This window comes from Ornithodoros turicata, chromosome 5 (genome assembly GCF_037126465.1).
Source record: "Ornithodoros turicata isolate Travis chromosome 5, ASM3712646v1, whole genome shotgun sequence".
NCBI classification, from domain to species: Eukaryota; Metazoa; Arthropoda; class Arachnida; order Ixodida; family Argasidae; genus Ornithodoros; species Ornithodoros turicata.
This window is the reverse complement of record NC_088205.1, coordinates 809,853-828,882: the sequence shown is the minus strand read 5'-3', so window position 1 is coordinate 828,882 and position 19,030 is coordinate 809,853. Positions and strand designations below refer to the sequence as shown.

The following is a 19,030-nucleotide window of genomic DNA, read 5'->3' as shown; positions in this document are numbered from 1 at the left end:
TTACCAGCTAGGCTCAACAATGAAGAAAACCCGCAATAGGAGCGTCTCCGTCCGAAACCTTTAATGTTCACCGCCTTTCTAATTAAAGTGTGCTTCGCGAGGCTTCCAAAATATATATATCGAGGCCCAGTGGAAAACATTCGGTTCGAATTGGTTCAAAGTTCATTACTAAATTACCGAGAGCGCGACGTTCTAATGGGACTGCAAAGGTATAAATTTCGCTTTGTACACGTGAGGGGAATAGATACGTTAACGGCAGGTGAAGGCGACTCTCCGTCAATTCACCCTCCGAGGAGAAAAAGAGTAGAGTTTCATGAATACAGATGGGAATACATCCAAGGAACACGCAACGGACACTGGAAACGTCATTTGGAGGTGTTGCAGTACAATGACGTTATATGCAGCAGTTGGACCGAAATGTGCCTCTTCCACTGCTTTCCATTTTCTTCCACACTCCTTTATAGTCAAGGTTGTGGGTTCGAACCCGACCGAAGACGTCAGCAATTTGGTACAAGTTGCTTAGATGCGCCGTCTACCGCGAGGGACGTTAATTATACGGTGTGTGGGCAAGATTAACCCACAGGCCGACCGCTGTCATCATCTGGGTTATCTCGCGACGTAAAGTCACCAATTCTCACGATAGCCAAGTTGGTCGGACTGGTAAAAAAAACTATATGAGTATCTTCACTATATCAGTAGTTGATGCTTGGAGGTGTCAGCACGTTGGAACCGCAGGCTCACTTCGCTATATCCATATCTTCACTATATGCAGGCTTCCAGGAGGGGTATGTAAAGTTAAAATACGCGCAGAGGTTCTTCTGTACTTGCGTTATTTCTCATTAAGTCTATTCTTATTTTCTTGTCATTCATTCGAATGCTGCGTTTACTTCCTGTTCCGCACATTGATCTCGCCTAGGGAAGAGGAACAAACCGAACATTATCGAGTCACGTCTGTTCCACAATACTCGAGCACAGCCATGATGAGCGACGACACAATGGTTGGTGTGTGGCTTAATTTTGCTTCCCCGTGAGTTCTTGAACGTGCTTCGACATCTCTTATCTCGCCTCATGTTGGCACCAATAAAACATTTTATTATTATTATTATTATTATTATTATTATTATTATTATTATTATTATACTTAACGTCCCTCGCGGCGTGTCTTGTACCCTGCCACCAAGGTGCTGGCGTCCCCGGCGAGGAACCAACTCGCAACCTTGGGATCCATGCACAGCATAGCATGATACATTATCAGTCCCCATGTGTGGAAAGTGCGGCGCATTTGTGACGTAACTGTCACAAAAAGGTGCACGCCTCCGGGTTCCAACAATGTCTTTCGGTATCATGGCTCACTAGGAGCACGTTATGTGGTCAAGTTCCATCTCAAGGGTGCACCACATCTATCTTATAGTTTCTGACGGAAATTACGCTCCTTCCAAATCCCGTTAGTGCATCTCGTTTCATCTTGAAACATATACCGCCTTGTAGCGGATATGTTGCATGAACATACGCCACCTATGTCGTTTTCTTCTTCTTCTCTTTTTTCTTTCACACCCCCGCGCTACATATAGTATGAAGAAAAGTTGGCCGACTAAGCAATCTTGGAGGGAAGAACACAAAGCCAGCGACGGAAACATCAGGCACAAATCCAGTCCTCCCGCCCACACTTTTTCTTACCTTTCTTTCTCGCTCGCCAAGCTTCATTCCTTTTTATAGGTCCCCCCTCATCCCCCATCTATTTCTCTTCTATATTATTATTGCTATTTTTCTACTTTGCAGCTAAATTACGTTTTGATCGCCCCCTCTTTCACCCCTTCCCCTTATTCTCTCATCACCCCCCCGCCTCTCCCGCTTCGCAGCCGAATGTATTTCGCCAGATCTTCCTTCTTCCTCTTTCTAAAAGCCCGCCGATAAAACGATACGTAAGAGGAATAATAAAAAAAGAAAAACGGAATTCGGTAAATCACAGGGAACAGAAAAATCCAATGCACGGCAGACGACAAGGACTGGGACTCGGTCCTCGATTGGTCGACAAGGTGAGAACGGTCTCCCCCACGCGCTCTGACGAAGCGACCAATCAGCGAGCGTATTTTCGTCGCAGCGCAGAAACGGAAAGAGTGCGAGGAGGAAGTCGAGGAATGAGGGAAAGGGGGGTTTGTCGATATTCCGGCTCGACTTATTATACGACATATAAGAGGGAGAGCTGCCATGCAATATGTATCTACATACAATGTCACTGCCGGTACAAAGTGGGACGCACGCATTTCTCTTTTGGAATGTAAACCCACCATTTCTGACGCCTTTTACGCCTTGTTGGCTTGTCAGAAACAGCGTGGGTCCAAGTGGAGAACATGGCTGACACGACGCCATGTTGTAAACAAGTCGTTTACGGCACGCCCTCTATCTCCCCAACAGCAGTCACGGAACATATCACGCTGTGTGCCATGACGTGATGTTTCATAGCGTTTCACATTAGTCCCAGTCCTGAATAGCAGATTAATGTTGGCTACTGACACTAATCTGAAATGGCGGTTGTTGAGAAAGTCACGCGTACTCGTTTTTGTGGGGATTATATGTATTCCCATCCTTCTGCATATAGAACATATATTCAAACTGTCGCAAAAAGGCGTACGACCTCCGCTTTCAACAAATCAGGAAAGAGAACAATATTATGTATTGCTTCTGGGTTATGCAGGGAAGTTCTGTTTTCGATAATGTGTTCAGATGATAATTCTGAGACTATGAAAACCGTCAAAAACCATAATGGCCATAATGGGATCCCGCCGCCAATACATCTGTGTTACGAGATGCCGCTTGTAGCACACATTGCTGCGTACAAAGGCTCGTCGCTACTGTTTTCATTTGCTCCGTACGCTACGAAAAGGTAAAACGCAACAAGAATGGCCGGCATCTTTTACACATTTCGAGCGAACCCGAATAGCAACGAAAACAAGTCGATTCTATAAAACAACAAACGACGAGCGAATAAGAAGAATACGTTTGTTGCTATAAGGTTACGCCAAAGAAACGCTCACGAGCGGAGCACGTAGCATACAAGAGGAGCGGCTTCATTGGAAATACGAAGCACGTCGGAACATAACTTCCAGCGAACATCGACACGTTTAAAAGGAGAAGGGTTCGTGAGTGCTAACGCGTCAGCTTTACACGTGTCCCCTTCAAAGTGTTATGACAGAGATTTCATTGGTTTAAATTTTTAAGGTCCATAAGAAAATTTGCATGTCTGAGTACGTAGAATGATGCCCCAAGGATACATCGTTCCGTGCGCTGTAGATGATGTATACCTAGACACAGATGTGGATGCTTATATGTGTGTATTGGTGTATAGTATTAAACATATTCTGAACAGGTTGCGCACTCTGAAAACGAAACGTGATTACATAAACGCTTCGCGCTAGCCCAGGGAACCCAACGGACGCTTCTGAGCACAAGTGGGAAAATTACTTTTATTTTACCAGTTATACTTATCTTATCTTATGTTATTACTTTTATTTTTAATGCATTATCTTGATAATTACTTTTTGTGATTAGTAATGTATTACTGATGCCATCACTTTCATGGAGTAATGACATCACTTTGGCATTACACTCTAAAAACAGAACTTGACCGCATAGCACGCTGTCCGCCAACCATTTCAAGAATGATAGGGTTATCGCTTGTGATTCGGAGATAGAGGGGGCGTACGCCTTTTTGTGGCAATTTAGATATATACAAAAAGGCGTACGCCTTTCAAGGAAGCGTGCTAAGTCCGCTCCTCTTTAATGCCGTGATGGCAGGCATTGGAACGTGCATTCAGCGGAAAGTCAACTTGTCCCTGTGACATCTGTATTTGGACTACAGGCACTTCCCGTCCAGCACTCCGTCAGCGCCTTCAGCGCACGTTACATGCCATTCGTAAATATTTGCTCCAGGCCGGAATGGAGATATCCGTAGAGAAAAGCGCTGTTCTAGCCTTCACGCGCAAAGACATGCAATGATGTCGCCTGTATATTTGTGGAAGCTCACTGGAGCAGGTGCACAAGTTTCTTGGCATAACTCTATCATGGAATTTGTTGTCGAAGCGCCACATAGAAAGTCAACGTCATTCGACACTTCGCAGGTATGAGATGGGGACGAGACGAGAAGGATCTCCTCATGTTGCACCAAGCCCTGCCTCGTGGCTGAGTAATGTACAGTCTTGCACTGGTGCAAAGGGTCCGCGCGAAGCCTTCGGGCATGTCTCGGGCTCCCGCGAGGCTCTGACACCCGCCTAGTAGTTGTACTCGGGAAACTGCGTCTACGTGCCCATCATACACATCACCCTCTGATTCGCAAGCTTCACGCTAGACGGAACGCGACGGCTTATGCTTTGATAACAGTATTCAGACCTGATATTTCCACATTCATAGTCGACCCGACAGCACCAAAAGTGCCTCCATGGACGTTGCCATCGCCGCTTGTCACTTTCTCCATAGTCGGTCTCAGGAACAACGAAAAGAGATCTCGTGATGTTCTCGTTAGGCAACTTACCCTCGACTTCATCGAGGCTCAATACTGCAACGGTACCGCTGTATGCACAGACGGATCGTCGACCAGGAACAGTTCATCTTCAGCCTTTGCCATTCCGTCAGAGTCCGTTACACGTGGATGTCGTGTGTCTCATCTTATCGACATCCACTGAGCTTTGTGCTACCCTGCTATTCTTGGCAATGCGACAGGCTGTGAACCGCGGCAATGGGTAATTTATACCGACTCCAAAGCAACTCTCCTACGCATTAAAAACATGAGCATCCTCGGTTCCCTATCCGTAGTGGTAATAGATATCCTGTGCGCCCTCAAGTCTTTACAAGAACGCTCTCACTCCGTTGCCTTTCAGTGCATTGCGGAATAACTGGGAAACACGAGGCGGACGCTGCACATCAACAACGGTCTTCTATGCCCATTATACTTTGGAGAGGCAATTTTCTGATTCCTGGTCTACCCTACAGTGGCGACGTGACATTCCAACCAGGTCCTCTTTGCGAAGTGTATAGACCCAACGCTGCCATACCGGCTTGTCGGCAGTTATCGTTTTTGCATTAACACTCTGCAGAGGTTTGCAATTTATTCTATTTCGTGTCTTTCGTTCGATTACATTTTAAAGGAGAACAGATGCGCAGCACAAAGTCATTCAAACTAATAAGCTGCAGGAAATTCTTGCCTGCTGAGAGCATGTTCGTGTGTATACTGTGCGCTGCGATGCGCAATAGCACGTGTCCTATACTTGGTACCCTAAACCTTGCATTGTTTGAGATATAAGGTCGGCTTTTCTTGCAACGATCAACTGCGGCCAGACACTAAAGGCTGGTTACACGAGGCAATTTAACGGGGATTTAGATAGAAGAACGATTCACGTTTAGCACTCAATGGACGCTTGAAGCTGTTGATGACACTTCAGTAAAGTTTCGTTATAACAAAGTAAAATGGACCGGGGAAAATTCGATATGATTGAGAGTCCCACAAAAACAATGACAGAAGCCTCGGAACCACGCGGAGGCACCAGGGTAGTTTTTTTTTTCATTTCATTTCATTTATTAATCCCAAGGGCCCAGAGGGCATTACATGGGAGAGTGGCAGAGGTGGCAATGAAAACAGCATATTAATACAATAGAAAATAGGCAATAAAAAGTACATAGACTGCAACATATCAGAACATAACTGAACAAGAGAACAAACATAACAGAATAGACGAACGAAAAATGTGCTAATTAATGCAGTAATCGATATGTGACGTAAAGAATGAACATTATAACGAAACAAATGTGGACAATGAACTGCGGAAGCGATCGGGGGGAAGATGAGAGATGACATCGGTGGGGAGGTTATTCCAATCAACGCATGTCTTGGGAAAGAATGAGTTAGAAAATGCCGTCGTTCTGCAGCGGAAACGTGATACCTTGAGATGGTGGTCAATGCGTGGAGAGATGGAGTGAGCTGGTGTGATGTAGGGAAACGAAGGAATGTCAGAATGATAGAGCTTGTGGAAAAGGCAAAGCCTCGAAATGTATCGACGGGTTGATAAAGGTGGTAGGTCCAGGCGAAGCTTTAGCTGGGAAATGCTAGCGGTAGTGGAGTAATTGTTAGTGATAAACCGCGCGGCACGGTTTTGGACCTTTTCCAATCCATTAGATAAGTACGCGACAGAAGGGTCCCAGATAGCAGCAGCATATTCTAACTGTGGTCGAACGAGGGTAAGATAGGAAAGGCGTTTTACTTGGGGGGAGGCAAGGCGAAGATTCCGTCCGTGTTTTAAAACAAGCATACAAGCAAGGAAGGAAGTCCTGGTGATGATCACCTTGGCAGACCTTAGCAGACCTTAGCAGACTTTAGCTTAGGTGCAAAACAACGAGAACAAGAAACAACACGTGAGCTGGTTTGGTACAGGACGAAGGGCACAGGAATGGCACAGACTGCCACACGGACGGAAGCCCGTATGGCCATCTGTGACCATCATTGTAAGCGAAGCCGGCTGGCAGTACAATTCGAATAATCCGGTTCGAAACGCATGTGTATCTCGAACTACGTGAAACTCGAATAAAGCGATAATTCGAACAAAACAGTTTCGTTTTAACGAGGGTTTTCTGTACTGAAACGTAGTTTTCTATATTCTAGCAATGCAGACCCTTCCATGGACCAATGGCACCATGTCTTTACTCATGTATAGAGAGAGAGAGAGAAATACATGATGACGATGATATGGGGATGACTTCCGCTCATTGAGCGGAATGCTACCCCATTGCTATTGTATAGCATGTATAGAATTTTATATATGTATATAGAATTTTATATATGTATATAGAATTTTATATATGTATATAGAATTTTATATATGTAAAACGCAGAAAATGCCAGATGTTGCATAAGTAATAGACAGAATGGCGTAAATGCAGGCTAGCTGGTGGATAAATTCCATGATAGGCAAGCCTGGGCGATGCACAAGAACACGTAAACAAACACAAACACGAAGGCTTTTTTTGGCCTTCGTGTTTGTGTTTGTTTACGTGTTGTTGCCCATCGCTCAGGCTTGCCTATCATGGCATTGCATAAGTAACTTCAGTTATGATAAACCCTTTGTTGCGATTCACTGTGCAGGCGTAGGAAAATACTAATATAGGCAAATATCGATGCACATCGTGCGTGCATCTCGAGGAGAAGAAGCAAGGTGGTCTGTACGTGAAATCTGGATATTGGTCTTGGGTATTCCTCGCAAATTGGAGTCACGATGCAGTTCATGATGTTCATGTGTCACCATGGAGTCCATGCGAATGCATTCGCCGTGAGGCATCGGACCCACCTGATTATAAATCAGAGGCACGCCAACATACAGGGTGCTTCCGTTTCAATGTCGTGGCGATATGTTTTTTCTTTTTTTCACCAATTAAGGAGACTAGACAACTAGAGACCGATTATTTTAACGTTACTAACAACCTGCAGTTCGTACTGCGAGAGAGAGAGAGAAATACATGATGACGATGATATGGGGATGACTTCCGCTCATTGAGCAGAATGCTACACCATTGCTATTGGGGAAAAATGAGAGGATGGTGATGAGGATGATGCTGACGACGCTCACAGGGTTTTAGAGAGAGTCGATCAGGCCGGTAGTTTGCAGGAATTTGATGAAGGGTCACAAGACGGACATCTGCTTTCGTGTGTCCCATGGTCCCAAAATAAGTCTGAGGTTGTACTGCGAGTGGCACGAAGCACTACTGAGTTTTAGTATACAGGGTGTTTCACGGAAATCCCCCGGCTGAATAATTCGTGAACAGGTGACCCTATCGGTAAAGATCCTTGGGACATCGACCATGAACTAAGTAGTGAGCGGCTCATTTGCGTACGCTCACTAATTGGACAAACATTTTAACTTTTACTTTGCACGCCTACGGAACCTGTTTTACGCATCGGAATCTTCAGCGAAAAATATTCGAAGTAAAAAACCGCATCGATACTTACAGATTTTTTCGAGTAATTAATCGGTTTCTGTATACATATTTCTTGCGCGGAGCAGTACACCTATGGGATCTTAGGAAGTTAGGATCAGCTATACGGTTGTCAATTTCGTGTTCATCCGCCTGGTTGACACACGGGTTTGATGGGATGACTTTTTTGTGACACTTATGCTGTTCATAATTGCCACAAAAAAAAGCGTACGCCTCCCATTTTCAACAAAGGCAGATAAAGATATCATTCGAGATGATGGATGGCTAGGAGCGTGCTACGCGGTGAAATTCATTTCTAAGAGTGTAGGCTAGTGGGAGCATAGAGCTCACTACACCACGTACACCCCAAGAGAAAAAAAAGATTTCACACTGGAGATTTAAAAAGAAAAAGAAATATATTTATTCAAAAACATGCGTTTATACGGTTCTAAGTGCATAGAAGATACGGACGTGATTGAAGAAGAGAAAGAAATCCTAGAGGAATGTCGAGAGACATTTACACAAGACACAAAATATCGAGCTCGAAAGAAACGAGCATTTCCTGCGCTTGCTTTTTACTCGTTAGGATGCGGGACCCGCCTCTACGAGTGCCCGCTATGCACTGTACTTCATCTATCAATCATCTTGCTCGCTATCAGAACGGAATGCACCGTCAGCATTACATCACGTCTCCGGGGCAACCAGATAAAGCCGCAGGCGGACTTGTGCATGCCTCTGAAGAAGAAAAAAGGCAGGCTGCAACAAATGGTCATTTCCTGGCGCGTCCTCTCTCGGGCACGACATGGAGGAGAGAAGGGAACACATTAGAGTGAGAGATATAAGAAAGTGAGAGGGAAACGATGGAGGAGGTCAGCAGGAAGCGGATGGCGACAAACTCTGATGACGGATGCTGTGCTCTCACTTATATGAAGGAACCCTATATGAAGGAAGAGTTTTATGGGCACACTCTACCATTCTTGCTGGAAAGTAACCCTAGAAAATTTTGGGAGTTTATCTCGCCGCGCAAGGACTCAGAGATACACCTAATGAACTCGACAGGCGCATCTGTAGCCATTGATCAGTGTGCTAGAATGTTCAATGAGTATTTTACTTCTGTATTTACCGTGGAAGATACCGGTAATGTTCCGAAGGCCCCATTACACTCTTTTCCGCACATGTTACCCTTTGATATAGCTTACTCTGGTGTGCTGAAACTGATAGATAATAGCAAACTATCTTCCTGTGGCATTGATGGCAAAATCCTAAAAAACACAAAGATGATATCGTCTGCGTACTTAACTCTAATATTCCAACAGCCCCTAGCAACGGGTAGTGTCCCAGGCGATTGGCTGATCGGTAAGATCATCCCAGTTCATAAGTCCGGTGACAAACAAACTCCAAGCCACTTTAGGCCCATATCTCTCACCAGTGTCCCATGTAAGCTGCTGGAGCACATCATTGTTAAACATATGGTCACCTACCTAGAAACTAACAATTTCTTCTACAAATATCAACATGGCTTTCGTAGGGGATACTCCTGTGAGACGCAGCTGGCAGGTCTAACACACGATATTCTCCATAATCTTGATAAAGGAAAACAAGTCGATGCAGTGTTCCTAGACTTTGCCAAAGCCTTCGATAGGGTTCCACATTCTCGTCTTCTAACCAAGTTATCACGTCTTAACATTGATCCAATGGTTCTTACGTGGATTCGGAACTTCCTTACAAACAGGAAACAGTGTGTCGCTGCAAATGGTACCACCTCCAGTCTCGCTCATGTAGCTTCTGGTATTCCGCAGGGTTCGGTAATAGGTCCACTCCTTTTCTTGATTTATATCAATGACCTGCCTTATGATCTATCGTGTAGGGTCAGACTGTTTGCAGACGACTGCGTTATATACCACCCAATTACTAATTTCTCTGACATCCAATTACTACAGTCCGACCTTCAGAAAATTTTTCAATGGTACACGGCCTGGCAACTCCCTGTTAATTCCGAGAAGTGTAAGGTTTTGTCATTCTCTCGCCGTCCAAGCTTAAATCACCCCTACAACCTCGGACCCTGCGAACTACAACATGTAAAGACCTACAAATATCTTGGCGTCCACCTCACTTGTGACATGACTTGGACTAAGCACGTTATATACATCATCATGCCCAGGTATGGCGCAATGTCCTGGAATTCATTGAAAGAACATGTCGTGTCCAGCAGCCACCGCCTTTGGTCCGTGAATGAGCCGTGAGCGCTGAACGCACGCAGTTGCTCTTGCCTCGCAGCTTGTTATAGCACGAGCGAAAGGAATGTACGCGGGATAATTTGAGACCGTAACAAATGTTTTTACCGGGAATGTAGCAAATGAGAAAGAGTTGACTCTTTCTTCGACCTGCCACCCTTTTCGGAGCGCAACATATAAACATGTTCATTTTTACCCTTTTGCACTTCGTAACTCATTTTGCGACATCCACGCATTCGGCATCTTAGAGAAAACCGAAAAAATAACGATTCAATTGTTTGCTTCCCGGTAAGCGCAAATATTAAAACGGCGAAACCCGTAACCGGAACGGCTTTCAGAGTTGTGACATGAACCGTAACCGAAGCCATATTCAGCTTGGTTTCAGTCCCTGATATGAATGCCTGTGTGGCCACACAGAGATGGGCAACGTCACGACTAACGGCCTGGGGCGTCCTAGGCAGACTTGTAGGGCAACTCTGCCGACATACGTCTGAAAGTGTCTGAGGAAAACCCAGGAAAAAGCCCAGACAGCACAGAGGGAACCACTGAGCCACGCGAGCAGCTGAATGCCTCTCTACTATATAAGTGTGTAGCCATCATCACTTTTCTATCGTTTATGATTGTTGTTGTTGACGCACGGGCCCTAATGGTTCTTTGCGTTTCTTGCAACTAAACGTGTGGCTCCTTTAGCTCGTCTGGGTCCTATCTAAGAATTGACTTGCGTTTGCGCAACATTTGCGTGTGTCACGTGTGTGTGCGAGTGTGTATGACTCATCTTTTTCATCGCCATCCCACTCATACGTTAACCCACATGCACTGAGGGGAGTTGCTCAGAGAGAGTTGCTGCTGGCAGACGAACAGCAAGAGAAGGAATGTTCTGTGGCAAGAGGACAGAATCTTCTGGAGGTCCGGGGCATGCGCGGCAAGACGTTAAGTAATGCTCAGATTGTCACGTTCACTCCAATAACTCTGACGTAGCTCTTATCGCTCTCGTGTCTGCGTCGGCATCTGGCCTTATAAATGCGCTCCTGCGGATATCCGTTGATTGACGTGCGATGTTCCTCGTGAATGCGATATGCGCAGCTGTTGCACCAGTTGCATGAATGCACTGTCTGACCCTTGATACGTTAAACAGCGCACGATATGTGCTGACATTTCAGTAAAGGTTAGAAAGCCACAAAAGATGACGTTTATACATTCTCTCGAACATTTGGATATCGCGGTGAAATTCCCCGAATAATCATCATCAAATAAAATTGTCGTTGATATTTTTATCTTCCTAATCAATCGCAAATCAATCCGATTCTCTACGACCACCGGGAAAGCTTCAAACAAGAAGGCATCCGAGGGAAGAGTGACCTCTTCTTTACGTAGCATAGCTTGCACAGTGCAAAAGCCTCTTACGAAGACACAAGGAATGGAAGACAACTCACAGCTGAAAACTTGTTCTTATGTAAGTCCTTGTGTCTCTGTAGGTTTTTGCGCTGTGTAAGCTATGCTAAGTCTGTCTTTCCCTTATAGCTCCTCTTTACGCGCTCAAAACAGTGTTGCAGAGAAAAAGTCTACTGTTTGATTAGTAGCCCAGAGGAAGGAAACAAGGGGGAAATCTTGTATCGTGATCATGACCGTTTCGTAAGTCTCTTTCCAGCGCAGTTATATAGGAATCTAATTGGTTTGCGGTCGAGCGCAAAAGCGTGTGCGATGCATGAACCCTGACCATCGATGTGCTCTACGTGCCCGGAATGCCGCATTCGTTGCTCCCGAGATCGCGCCCTTATGACGTGTACGTAGTGTTTTCAGTATGCTTCCGGGCCTCCCCGAGCACTTGGAAGACTGAGGCACGTACGCAGCACGTTGCGCTATTCCAGACACAATCCAGCCTTTTAAGAGTGTCCGCGATAAGTAGTGCACTCCTCCGCAAAGCCCCGAGGACGTTTTCACATTCGTTTTCCTCTTTAGCTGATTAGCAGCTCCGCAGAGGATGTTGCGAAGCTGGACAACCATTTTGGTCAAAGGGAGTCGGGAGCACGTTTTACGAGGCAAGGGTGTTAAGTCATTTGTGGGCTCTTCTATAGCTACGTTGACACTTTTTGCCATATCGATGAATGTTTCGAGGGTCTGACATAATAGATACACTGTAAAAAAATTCACCGTAATAAAAAAGGCAAATGCATGGAAAGTTGGCTGCCAAACATTGGCCGTTTTTTGTTACGGTGGCCCCGTATAAGTTGTGCCCGTGAAAATAATACTGCATGGGCCAGTAATTTTAACAGGCATACGCCGTGTAGCATTACTGTGCTGTTGTCGTTAAAAGAACTGCATTGGCCAGTAATTTTAACTGGTATATGCCGTGTACCCTTATCATGCTGTGCCCGTCCCTGGAGCCCCTCTTTTTTTTTTTTTCTACATATAGTCGTAGCAATGAGAGCAGTTTAAGCAATGACCATACGCAACAAATTGTGATGTTTGCCACATTGGGATTTATTTTCTATGTACATAGTGATGAAAATGCGCCAGTCACCTCTGGCATGAAAAACCCTGCAAAGAGAAAGGGAACTGTTACAGGGAGCCGAGCAATTGACATGCAATTATACTCACCGTTTATTTTTTCAAAGGAAGAACATACGAAGGAACCATGTGCACCCATCAGTCAGCTCTGGCATCAAAACACTGCAAAGAGAAAGGAAACTGTTACAGGGAGCAGGGCAATTGACATGCAGTTATACTCAGTTTATTTTTTCAAAGGAAGAACATACGAATGAACCATGTGCGCCCGTCAGTCAGCTCTGGCATCGAAATGCTGCAAAGAGAAAGGAAATTATACTCACCGTTTTATTGTTTCAAATGAAGAACATAAGAAGGCGCACACAAAACGCGGAGACGGCACGGAACTTCCCCTGGCAGCGTTCATAAGGATATCGCCCTCATGCACCTCATGGATAAGGATCATGGCCCTCTCGTATGTGCTGCTTCATATGTGACAGTACCTCTATATTTGTAGTGAACAGACGGGAGCACGAATTGACGTGACATACTTTCGTGGTTTCGGAGAGCAAATCGATTCGAGGCGACCGTCCCGGTGTGTTCTTGTAACGTCCAAAAATGTGACATCTGAGTGTTGCATAGTTCGCCGCCGTGTACACACATAATGCATGACAGCACGGTATTCTGCTCGCTTCATGTACATGTCTACAGTGGTCAACGTAGCCCATAAGAGTTAAAAACACAAGGGCAACGATACATTACAATAAGAGCGCCTTGATGACCCTACGAGCCAGGACGCATGACACACGGAGTTCTGAACTAGGGAGAGGCTATGGTGCACCACGCTCAAATCGCAAAGAACAGGATGTGCGAACAGAAATGTGCTTACCTGACTACGTGCATTCACGAGATTTACAACAACCACTTCGTCCTCCTTCATCAACGATCGTCCGCGCACGATGTTCCGCTTCCGGCGGTTGCGAATGACGGCAATGTCCCGTACTTGGCTTGGTCTTGCCTCCGCATTCAAGTTTTTGGTCAGCGCATGATGATGGCGCCATCGTTTTACGTAGTTTCCGCAGTATTTGTGTTTACGGTAACACGCCGTCGTCAGATACTATTAAACGCCCGTGGAACTCACAGTATTTTTTTACAGTGTAGTTTTAGTGCATCGTACGCTAACGCCTTTGCGAACATAAGGGATAGCATGGTAGTTCTGCGCAGTGCGCGAAGCTTTACCGGTTTTAAGCTTTACCATCTTCGGAGGCGCGTTTTTCCTTCATCTCCAATGCGAGATGGTGAAAGAGCCTCATGCGTAGAAGATGAGCTTTAACTTGCAGAAACAAAACAAAAACGCATGTATCGAGTGACACTGTCGGAACTGCCCTTAGCATGTGTTGCACTTTCTGTTAATCTTTTCCAGGACGCAAGAGGCGACAGTGTGCTCTTTCACCCTCTCACATTGGGAGCAAAGGAAAGACGTGTCTCCGAAGAACAAGAAAAAAAAGAGAAAAAGGTGTTCCTTCACGATTTTTTTGCGGTCGATCTACCGAACGGAATTTTGTTCTGGAATGTCTCGCCGAGACACACTTGGCGCCGATCCAAGATCGTGTTACCTCCCTGCGCCAGGCTGACCAGCTCTAAGTCCTCTAAGTAGAGCGAAACAGCTGTCCTCGGCTTGGAGTGCACGATCAAATTATAAACATATGCTCAACGTGCAGCCACAGAGCTTCAGCTGTTTTTCATTTGTATATATATATACAAATGAAAAACAGTATATACAGTATATACAGTATATACAGTAGTATATATATGTAAATATATCTTGAAAAGTTGAAGTTGGGTCGGGCGGCTACGTAGTTATAGTGAACGTCGAGATAAATGGGAGGACAAAATTAGGGGAAGTAATAAAAAAAATGGTTTATTAAAAGTTAAGGGGCTTCATTGTAAAGCCCCTTATCAGCGTCGTGGCTACATTTAGCTATGAAAAAATGGCTAGGAATTTAGCTATTTCGTCCTGACGAAGGCGGAGCTCCCGCCGTAACGTAGACGTCGCCTTTAACTTTTATAACTTTTAATAAAACCATGTTTTTGTTACTTCCCCTACTTTTGTCTTCTGTCTACCATTTATCTCAACGTTCACTGTATAGATAGGTTGAGCAAAATTCAAAAAATCAAAAGGCCACGAAGTTTTACAGTTGTGGAAGGAAAAGACAGATTTTACGGGAAGTTAGGGACACTAGTTTATTTAATAGGGAGAAATTAAAAGCTAAATGAAAAAGGGTCGACGTTTTCGACAGTAGCACTGTCTTCGTCATGACAAAAGATGCACAGGGGTTATACATTGCTTAAATAGGAACGTGACGTCACGTGACATCACGTTATTACGTGATAAACGTGACGTCACGTCGTGTTGGAGGTGTTGAACGTCGTGTGTTGGACATGATGTCACGTACCAAGCCTATTTAAGCAATGTGTAACCCCTGTGCATCTTTTGTCCTGACGAAGACAGTGTCACTGTCGAAACGTTGACACTTTTTCGTCGCCCACCTGCGCACTGCTGACGACGGCCCAAACAGCTGTCCAGTGCTAGTGTGGCGACGTTTGGGACTTATAAACATACACACATACACACACACATATATACATATATATGTATATAACAACCATATGAATGACCATGTATGGACGACCATATGGTCTGGTAAAAACGTTTAGGAGCGTCAGGAATCAGTGTGAGCGAATTTTCATGTCAGGCAGCGTTTCCTTTGCTTTCTTTTTTAAAAATAAAACAAAATACTTAGTTCCAGACGTGTTGGACGCACAATGGCACTTCTTCGATAAATGGGGTAATCGGAGCGTGGCGACATTTTCAAGGCTAACCGCACGGGAGCTTGACGTCAGTATTCTTAGCTTACGTGATATCCCCCACCGTAACAGCTGTGGTAAACCTGATTGATAGCCGGCAAACAATTCTACACGGTAAGTAACGTAGTGACAGAAAATATTTGTGTTCTTTATTTTAGGAACGACGAATATGCAAAACAATCGTTCATCTCATAACCATAATGAATTTGTTCTTTATAGTTTTATGTACCACGAGTAAATAAATTTTATAGCAATATGTGCGGCGCTGTCATCGACTGAGTCGAATGAATTGCCCGGCGGATGAAGGCGCATCGCTTCCTGCCATGTAAACCATCCCAGGGCGACCTCCCATGTAAACGCGCAATCCGATTTTCCGACTACCACTCTGGAAACAGCTCTCTGATGCTCTTGGCAATCGGGAACCACGCACCCGTTTCCAGAACAGCCGCCGGAAAACCGCATTGCGGGTCATTTCAGAATTGCAGCCATTGCCTGTTCAAGGACCGTGAGATCACGTGGCGTCTAAGATGCCCAGGTTTGACGCATACAATGTGGTATTTTTGGGTGCAGTAAGCGGTATTATAAGGGTAGCCAAACAGCCCATAGAATAACCGGTATCAAACACCGCTTAAAATAAGGGTAAAAAATTTGACGTTTTCTTTTACGCTTACTATCCGTCATCCTTGTATGCGTAAGGTGTTGACTGTTAGAATATGGGTAAAAATTTTGACGATTTTTGACGCTTACTATTCGGTCTCTTTATGAGAGTGTGGAAGAAGAAATAAAATAAAAGAACGAAAAAAAAATAGCTGAGGACGCAGGGACCCTAGAAATCACAACCTGGTTTCTGGAAGAATATACAAAAGCCTGCAGTACGATGTCCAGTCTTTCTAGAGACGCCCGTGTTTTTCTTCACCCGATAGTATATCAACCCCTTCTTTGTCTCGATACAATAGAACGGTACTACGTTTGGCCTTTCTCATAACTGCAGCTTACAAATAATATGAAGGTTGCTGTCCTGCAACAGGTTCCCATTTGTGTTACAACTTCACACTTTCTTCACGGCTGTCAACGTAAATCAACGCGGAGATTATGAAGCTCGCCAATAAATAACCTGGGATAAAGAAACGAAGCCAGAGGGAAGGCAAGCGAGGGTGCAACGGCGTACCAGTTTACGCCAGGCAAAGGAAACAGAGTCTCCGAACGCATGGGCAAGGCGGAAAGCCGCCCTCCTGAAGGGGAAAAAGCCTTTTTCATTAGACGAGGTACAACAACTGAGCCTCTGTCGTTCCAAGTAAGCCGTTCGACTACATCAATCAGGCGGGGACCAGAAGCAACTGTCTAAAGCACAAGCTGGAATCTCGATGCGAAAGTAAAAAGGCCACGAACAAAGAAAAGTGAGCATGTACTTCTATTGGCACCTGGCCGAGGAAGCTGTGGCCTGCGTCTCGGTCCGGCCGAGAAACAAAGAATACTGACGACCTGTTAGAAAGAGAAGCATAAGGATAACTGATTTTACAGTTGGACCCATGGAGGTGAAGGCCACTTGGGGACCAGAGTTGACAGATTTGGACGCAAAATTGGCTACCCACAGTGACGCTCACAGTCAGTCTTGAAACAGAGGTTGACCAGATAACAGATTGAAGGCAAATCACTGCACAGAATGATGCCGTTACACTCTTGATTTGCCGAAAATGTGGGAAGTACGCCCTCCTCCAGAGATAACCGAAACTTAAGGGAAAACCGCATAAGTGCCACAAAAAGGCGTGACGTTTGCAATAAATCGATGAAGAGAACGATGTTATTCCGAATAATGGTTGGGGGAAGGACAGGCAGATCGTCCCCTTCCAAGCGTTAACCCACGGATCGACCACTGCGGCATCGCTCATGGTTACACAGTCATTGGAGTTACGCTCTCTGCTCAAAAGTTCCTAGCAAACTGCCATCTCGAATGACGTCATTGAAAATCCTTGAAAACGGGAAGCGTACTCCTTTTTGTGACAGTTAACGTAACTTTTTCTTTGTACACTGTTCTGCTTCAAGAGTGGAGCCAGCACAAGCAAGCCGCACAATAGTACAGAACGGATGGCCACGATACGATAGCCACGAATTGACGTCCTTCCATACAAAGCACGCTTCCAACGACGTTTCTATTTTCAGAAATCAGTCTGCGCTGCTGAAACGTGGTCATGCACAAAGGAAGGAAGAGTCGTGTTTGCCAGGGCGTCAAGAGAAATTCCCATCTTGGAAGCAATCTACTTGCCGGTAAACAAATAAAGGAGGCTGTCACACAGAGCCAAATTAAAGACGCGGTTCCCCCCACCAAGCTGCCTGGAGCTACACAAACCGCCACGGTCACTCGCAGGGAAGGACACGTGCAAACGACTCTCTTTTTAATCGGTGGCATAAAGTACGAACAAGGTCAGGTTGGAGGCGTCTCTTTTCTCTCTCTGTTTGTGATGATTTAACGAGGAACTCCGATCATCGTTATTCATGCGTCCAAGACGGTGGTATATTTGGGGTATTCAAAGGCAGCTGCCGCAAGTGCAGAATTTGTTCGCACACCCATCTCGCATTTTGAGACCACAGGAAGAATGTACATGCTCATGATGTTACTTTCTTTTTCTTTCTATTTCTATTCTATTCTGTTACTGTTAGCCATCATGCGTCCTGCCATCGATAAACCATCGATATTTCGATGAGTGCCGCGCTAAGGAACATGTCAATTTCATTTTCAAGATTACTATCGCCAGACTGTTTTTAACTATATGGTCGATGAACTCCCTATCAAGGTGCACGTGCAGACATGCTTGATTGGGGATAGCTAAATAATGTAATATTGTACCATAAGCAGCTAACTATCCAAACTCTATCTCAAGACGCCAGGACGACAATTTTCGCGCCTTTTTTGGAGGTGTTTTGTTACTAGTGGCAATAGGGAATGTGTGTTTGGGTATTTCCTGCATGGAGGGGCTCTGTTTCTAGAAATGTATCTTGTCTTGACAAAATTTCGAGTTGAATTATTGAAAAATTCAACTTCTCGCACGAGAAAGCTAAATAACGCAGCCATAAATCGGGGCAAAAGTCCTCCGAAGGTGAATACCGTTGACCCCATCTTTTTTGGACAAGTACAAGTTTTCATTCTGGTGTGTAGGGCGTTAATATCCTAATATACCGCCTACTTTTCTTTTTCTGTTTGTGTTCTCGTGCATTGATTGATTGATTGAGATATAAAAGATATGGAGATGTCAGACGCGACAATGTCGAGTCAAGCAACTCCAGTACTCGTGAATAGAAAAGAAAACAGAAAAAAAATTACTATTGAGTCAGATTGACTATCTCAGTGGATGCCTTTATCGTATACTAACTTAGCAATCCTTTCCCGAGGCATTTACATTTTTATTTTTCTGGTTTGACAGACCTCAATACCTCTACGGTCTCTCTTGGATAACAACAATAACAACAACAAATAAATGATTATGTATTAG

General features: G+C 44.9%; 2 long non-coding RNA genes across 2 annotated transcripts in view; one reads left to right on the top strand and one right to left on the bottom strand.

Annotated features, from left to right (window-relative positions):
* LOC135393773 (uncharacterized) overlaps positions 1–17,958 on the top strand; it is a 51,857-nt gene extending 33,899 nt beyond the window's left edge. The window contains exons 2-3 of the long non-coding RNA XR_010422717.1: positions 14,098–14,190; positions 17,703–17,958. This is a non-coding gene — a long non-coding RNA (uncharacterized LOC135393773). The remainder of the gene's footprint in view (positions 1–14,097; positions 14,191–17,702) is intronic.
* Positions 12,656–13,647, bottom strand: LOC135395244 (uncharacterized). The gene is made up of 3 exons (XR_010423000.1): positions 13,564–13,647; positions 12,789–12,990; positions 12,656–12,728 (listed from the first exon to the last, which is right to left on the bottom strand). It is a non-coding gene; the product is annotated as an uncharacterized LOC135395244 (long non-coding RNA).
* Positions 17,959–19,030: the final 1,072 nt, after the last annotated feature.